The sequence below is a fragment of the Littorina saxatilis genome, linkage group LG11 (assembly GCF_037325665.1).
Source record: "Littorina saxatilis isolate snail1 linkage group LG11, US_GU_Lsax_2.0, whole genome shotgun sequence".
Classification (NCBI taxonomy): domain Eukaryota; kingdom Metazoa; phylum Mollusca; class Gastropoda; order Littorinimorpha; family Littorinidae; genus Littorina; species Littorina saxatilis.
In genome coordinates, this window is record NC_090255.1 from 20156300 (window position 1) to 20163039 (window position 6740).

General features: G+C 40.9%; 2 long non-coding RNA genes across 2 annotated transcripts; one reads left to right on the plus strand and one right to left on the minus strand.

Moving 5' to 3' along the window:
* Positions 1-970: 970 nt before the first annotated feature.
* On the plus strand, positions 971-3603 carry LOC138979962 (uncharacterized). Its single transcript, XR_011460191.1, has 3 exons — positions 971-1488; positions 2017-2192; positions 2955-3603. It is a non-coding gene; the product is annotated as an uncharacterized lncRNA (long non-coding RNA).
* An 851-nt stretch (positions 3604-4454) lies between these two features.
* LOC138979963 (uncharacterized) lies at positions 4455-5806 on the minus strand. The gene is made up of 2 exons (XR_011460192.1): positions 5233-5806; positions 4455-4927 (listed from the first exon to the last, which is right to left on the minus strand). It is a non-coding gene; the product is annotated as an uncharacterized lncRNA (long non-coding RNA).
* Between the last annotated feature and the right edge of the window lie 934 nt (positions 5807-6740).

Sequence of the window (6740 nt, forward strand, 5' to 3'; positions counted from 1 at the left end):
CGTCATGAGCAAGGGAGATCATCCTTTACTCTGTGTGTGTCTCCACCGCCTACATTCCAACAAGGAATTTTGAAAGCAGGGAGCACACTAGAGGTAATGGAAGAGGTGGGGGGAGGGGGTAAGAATTAGATCTAGAAAGAACTCTTCACAGACAGCCTACTGGAGAATCAAACCCTTTCGGAGCCGATTGCAACACTGAACAAGAATAACCCGAGGAGAGTTCCACAACCTCAAAGGATTGAGAAGTCACCGAAGTGCATTTAAGGGCATTCTCATAGAGTGCTGAACCTGAAAAGGTCCGTTTTTGTTTAGCCAATACTGCTACCGGTTTCGAGCTGAGAAGCTCTCATCAGGCAGTCTCTTGGCATAAAACAGAGAAGAACTCTCAAACTTCTATGCAAAAGAGAAAACCACATTTCTGCGGTAGGCCCTCTGCATAGACGAGAATCTTTCTTTGACTCCCCTGCAACTGCCAGTGAAGAGTATGAAAAAGAAATTTTGAAGTATCAGCAGCTGCTCTTGGTTGTTGAAGCAACAAAATAGAAATTTATAATGAGAGCGCTGCTAAAAATGCCAAAATGTGCACTCGATCGCTTGTACTTTTAAAGAAAAGTTAAATATAGAATGACGTCAAGAGCGAGAATGCATAGAAATTACGTCATGAGCAAGGGAGATCATCCTTTACTCTGTGTGTGTCTCCACCGCCTACATTCCAACAAGGAATTTTGAAAGCAGGGAGCACACTAGAGGTAATGGAAGAGGTGGGGGGAGGGGGTAAGAATTAGATCTAGAAAGAACTCTTCACAGACAGCCTACTGGAGAATCAAACCCTTTCGGAGCCGATTGCAACACTGAACAAGAATAAGAAGAGTTCTTTCTAGACCTTTTTCGTATAACCTTTGCCCCCAGCGTTTCGACCAATCAGATTTTAGGGCACGGCAGCCTCTCTCTGATAACCGGAAATAAGGGGCAATAGGTACCTGGCCTGAAATACCTCTTTCACTGTCGGTGCTCGAAGTACTATTGCTAGAGGATTACTTTGAGAAATTCTGCAAGAAAACGGATTATCTTGTTCAAAATCATGAACTAAAAGTCAAGGACATGCATGAAGGTATGGTTTGAAACGGCTATTGGTGGTATATGGACGAAAGACTTGGCGAACTTCCCCTGCATAAGCGAAGCAGAGGTGATCGACCACAGATCTACAGATCTCTGGATCAACTTTCTTACTGATACTACTGCGTCGACGTTCGACAAGTTATACGACGCATCCAGCGCAAAGAATGCAAAACCTTGGGGTAAACGATAGACATACTGTGTGCATAAAATGTCTTTCTGCATGGCACAACAGCTAGTAAGCAACTGTGGTGATCAGACTCAGAGCGAGTGTGCTGACGTCAATGAAGCAGACTCGCAACGAAGTGTATGCTGTTGTGGGGGGACGCTGACCGGACAGGCACTTGGAGCCTACTGCGAGTGTATTGCTGGGTAAGTGTTGTTGGCCTTGTATGTTTTGTGGGATTAACTTGATGGCTGCGTTACTTGGTATCTTACACAATCAGTTTTCATACTCAGTCATATAATGCATGGCACACAAAGTGACAAACACACACAGAGATTCATAATTCTCTACTAAAAATGTCTGCATGCAAAAGCTGTCATTTTTGACAAAGTTATGAGCAGCATGTTAATGTAATTTCAATCAGTATCTCCAGGAGACCATGCCATGTTGGCTAGGCATGTTCAATAGAATACCAGGTACCTGAGTGCGGAGTTTTATTTAATGTGTACGTACACATGTGTTTGTGAATCCTCTTGTCAATGAAGGTTATCACTGCAGTAAGATCAAATTCCATTCTGAGCCGGTATATATTTTATATAGATATCAACAGCATGCGCTTACAAGCTCTCTGTAGGAATTCCTAGGAAAGATAAAGTTAATTGTTATTACTAGCAGGCTAAGGAAAATCAAGATGACACAAACGGAATTTGAATGTGTGTTGTTGTTTTTACCAGAAAGGACAGTCTTGCAACCATGTGGCCGCCACCCTTTTTGCTGCTTCACACTACATGGCTGAAGGAATCGACACTGTGCCAGCAGACAAAACTTGTACACACTACAAATGTATGTGGAAGGGGCATGCTGCCATGAAAACTGCACCAGCTGCTCTCGATGACATACAAATTGTTAAGTAAGTGTGTATAATAATTAATAGGGTTGCATTACCTAGAGGTTTACATCAGAGTGTGACTGTGATCTATTTTTTTCAGAACATAAGTCTCAAAGTTAAAATATAGAGCTTGTTAACTACAACAGCTACAAGACTGGGGAAAGAGAAACAGTGATATTTATAAAGTGCATTATCAACAAACTATGCATTTTACATTTAGTCAAGAGACCAGGGCGGTGGTGTATGTTTGTGTGTAGAGCAATTTCTGGAAAACTACAACATTATGTTCTAAAGGTTAAAAACAAACCAGCCCTGAAACAGTGAAAGTGGCAAGTATTTTACTCGCCATAGTTAGTAGAAGCATGCATCTGGTGAGTAGAAGTGTTCATCTACTCGCCAAATGCGAGTGAAGATGCTGAATCAAATTGTTGGTTTGGTTCGTAAAATTTGCTCTCTGGCTGGTACGTTTTCAGAATCACTAGCCAGAGGCTAGTGCATAATTTTTTGACTTTCAGGGCTACAAGCTTAGAAAGTTAAACAGATTTGTTTTAAACACAGGGAAGCGTGATTTCCTGTGGGACAGTTTTGCTACTGCGCTATGCTGGGTTGCCATTTACCTTATTCGACGTGGATGCTGGTTTTCAGCTAAGCATTGTCCTTGTGAAATGTACTGCGTTCAGTATCGTTATACATGTTTGACAGACTGGCGCAACTTGTTTTAGCATTTGTACCCAGCATAAGATTTGCTTTAGTGTCAAGTAAGAAAAATAATTTCATTTTCAGGTATGCTTCAAGACAAGACAAGTTTCCCCGGACGACTCTTCAAGGCCTCAATTTTGACCAAGAAGTCCGGATGCAAGGAAGCGCGACTAAGAGATCTTCAACAACCGGTACCAACCGTTTGAAGGCTGCATATAGTTATGATATACTGAACTAGGGTTTTCAAGGTGTGATATTTTTTTCCAATACCAGTTAATTAAGTTGGTAGCAACAGTTAACTGTTCTGTCAAGTGAAAAATGTATGTAGTTTCAATATGGACAGGTAAAATCAGTACTTTGTTTACAGCGAGGGAGGGTATGTAGTGCTGTCACCTCTGTGTATGAGTTCAGGTTTAATTTTTTAAATGCCTGCAGTTAAGACAGAAGATTGTGGAAGCTGATAAGAACTTGTGTCAGAGGATAGTAAGAAGTGTTTCGGCTTCGTACGGACTATACCATCATCCATGACTTGTGTGTATTATTCGGAGAACGTATCAGAGCCGAGGACATGTGTTGTGAACAGCGATTCTCAGTGATGAAAGTGTAGTGTGTGTAATGCCGGACTGTATTCTTCTTCAACTTCGGAATGGATAGGAGGTATTTTGTGAGATGTTTTATGATTTGATATCCATGTACTGATGATTTCATTCAATAGCGAAATGTTTGAAATGTTCATTCGTTTTGTGCCATGTTTGTTGTTCAAGAGCGTGTTGTCACCATCCCTTATGAATATGGACGTGTGTGAATGTTGGTGCAGACATGAGCGTTTGAGCGAGTGAATTTAGAAGCCCTGTGCATGAAAGTCATTACCGGACAACCAAATCAGCAAACATAGAAATTCCTTGTCATACACATCGATCTGATCAAGGTAATAATGTTAGCACTTTTTTCCAATTTATTTCACAGTTATTTGTTACTTTTGGGAGGAAATTATAATGCAATTCACCGATTTTAAAAAACATGATTCCAATTGTCTCCCTTGAACAAATTTGTTTGTACAAAATTTGTTACTTACTTTTTTTTTCTCAAGGCTATATCAAGGAAAATTCTTTTTGAACTGATTGTGGGACCGTGCACAAGCTGACAGACTTGAACTCAAAAGTTGCAGAAGATTCTTGGCTGCGACTTTTGAGTTCAAGCCGATCAGTTTGTGCACAGTCCCAAGATTTGTCTATATTTATTTATCACTTAAAATAAAATACAGTTTTTCTTTTAATGAAACTGTAGATATGTCAAAGACTGTTTTGAATAATTTTGGGGGGTAATTTTCTTTAAGAAATAACTCAAGTGAATGCACAAATTGTGTACTAAAGTGTCGGTACAAGGGAGACAATTTGAAGCCATTTTAAAAAACAAAGCAGTATATTGCATAATAATATCCTTCAATTATAACAAGAAATAAGGAATAAACGTCTCTTGACATGTTGTCTACCTAATTATCTTGATCGCATTTATTTAAAGTGGGAATCGTTATGTTCGTAAGCTCACATACAATCATTGATGAAACAAACTCAGACCAGACCAGAGATTTGATTGATAATGGGCCCTTTATTCTATACAGTACCAGAGTAAATTATATAAACCATTACATGACAAAATAAGCTTCTTGCTCTTTGGAGTGATGTGGCCTTTGGCAGTTCATCAACCCAGTAATGTAGACCTGCCTTTTTTTACGAAGTAGGTACATGCATACCGAAAGATCACCATATGTGTGAAACCATACTGCAGTGTCATTTTTCAGTAGAGAATCAACAGAAAAAGAGCGTATGTTCTCCTTCACCTTCATGTTGTCTTTCTTCAAGCCAGAAACATCTTCAGTCAGACGATTAATCACAGAGGCCTGTTATGTAATTATCATCTGCAGCTCTGCCAACTTGAGGTAGTCTGTGTTCCAATAACAATACCCTCACATGTAGTCGTGTCCCTCTTTGCAAAGGCATGATCTGGCCCTGGTCCTAAGCTCTCACTAGATGCAGAGGGCAAAGGAATGGCTGCTTCTGTAAATACAAAATCAAATATATACATTAGCAATATAATCAGCATCAATGATCTTGTTATCAGATTACACATGCATCACACTCACAGCATTTAAGCAACAGATCTCTGGTTGATTGCATGCACGCGGCTTGTCGACAATGTCTAGATCTTGTTTGTTTGTTTTCTAAAATCTTGCAATTGTTTCGTGACCCTTCCTATGCATCCGTTTTGGGCTGCCGATTCATTTTAAATTTCTTATACACTGATGTAGGAAGACAATTTGAAGTCAGCAGATCATAAATTGATAAAAACAAACAAAGCTTACTTGGCTCTGAGTCTCTTCCAGATCCGATGATATTTTCAGCGTTGACACTGGGGGGTGGAAGCAAAACCGCTTGCTTGTCGTCGGTCTTCACTGAGCGGACAAAGTCACGTCTCCGACCAGTACCTTGTCCTTCTGCTAGAGTCACTTGTTCTTGATGTTCTCTCAAATCCAAGATTAAGGGTGGGTACGAAGTCAAAGGAGTTGGCATCGTTGATAGCCGTGCCATTGCCAGACACGAAGTGACGCGAGCAGACTTTTCAATGGCACAGATCTCTGGGCACAACAAACCCCTGTTGTCGGATTGCTTGCACCCATCGCGTCCTTCGCTGTTGCGCCTTCGCAATTGCACCCATCGGTCGGAAAGCCATACAATGACAAATTCTGTCCACCGTATTTCTCTGTCTTCATTGATTCCACTGTTGCACTTGCAGTTGTAAACACAACAGTTTGTCTCGTCGTCTCCGCACTTTACTTTGCACCAAGCCTCGTTGTCGATTTTTCCTTTTGCCCCCTAGTTCCGGTAGATCTGACAATAAACTTCACAGCGCATGCGCCAAAATTTAAGTGAAAAAGGTCTATTCTTACCCCCTCCCCCCACCTCTTCCATTACCTCTAGTGTGCTCCCTGCTTTCAAAATTCCTTGTTGGAATGTAGGCGGTGGAGACACACACAGAGTAAAGGATGATCTCCCTTGCTCATGACGTAATTTCTATGCATTCTCGCTCTTGACGTCATTCTATATTTAACTTTTCTTTAAAAGTACAAGCGATCGAGTGCACATTTTGGCATTTTTAGCAGCGCTCTCATTATAAATTTCTATATACCGTAAAATCCCTAGCATAAGCCCACCATCTAGCAAACGCCCACCCCCCACTTTGGGCCAAAAGTTGTGCACAGGGGTAACTACCTAGCAAACGCCCACCCTGCTTTTTTCAAAGAGACTATAGGCTCACTTTCACTAGGATTTGTGCAGACTGTTCTAAAAGTCATCTTTTTCCCCTTCTTTACCTTTTCGTGTTTCTTTCCTTTTTTCTTATTCTTTGTCCCCTCTCCTCACTCCCACCCATCGTTCATGTTTTTTCGAGTTTCTCTTCTCTTTTTTTTCCTAAGTTTGTGGGTTTTTCTTTCTCAGAAAGATTGGGCCTTTTGAAGACAAAATCCAAGTTCAGTTAACGTTTCATTTCCAAAGACGATCGTGTAATTTCTTCCCTGTACAGAACGAGTGAAACCTATACACACCCCTATACCGGGGGTGTAAAGAAAGGGCTTCATTGGTGTTGACATTTCGACATTTCATCAAGTTTCTTTTTCCCGGAATTGTGTTGTTATTGTTTGTCCTTGCAAAGGTCTGGCGATTTTCTTTTTACTTTATAAATTTATATGAATGACTATGCTCGGGTTGTTTTCAGAAGAGCCAGTCCTTCTCTCTCTCTCTCTCTCTCTCTCTCTCTCTCTCTCTCTCTCTCTCTCTCTCTCTCTCTCTCTCTCTCTCTCTCTCTCTCTCTCTC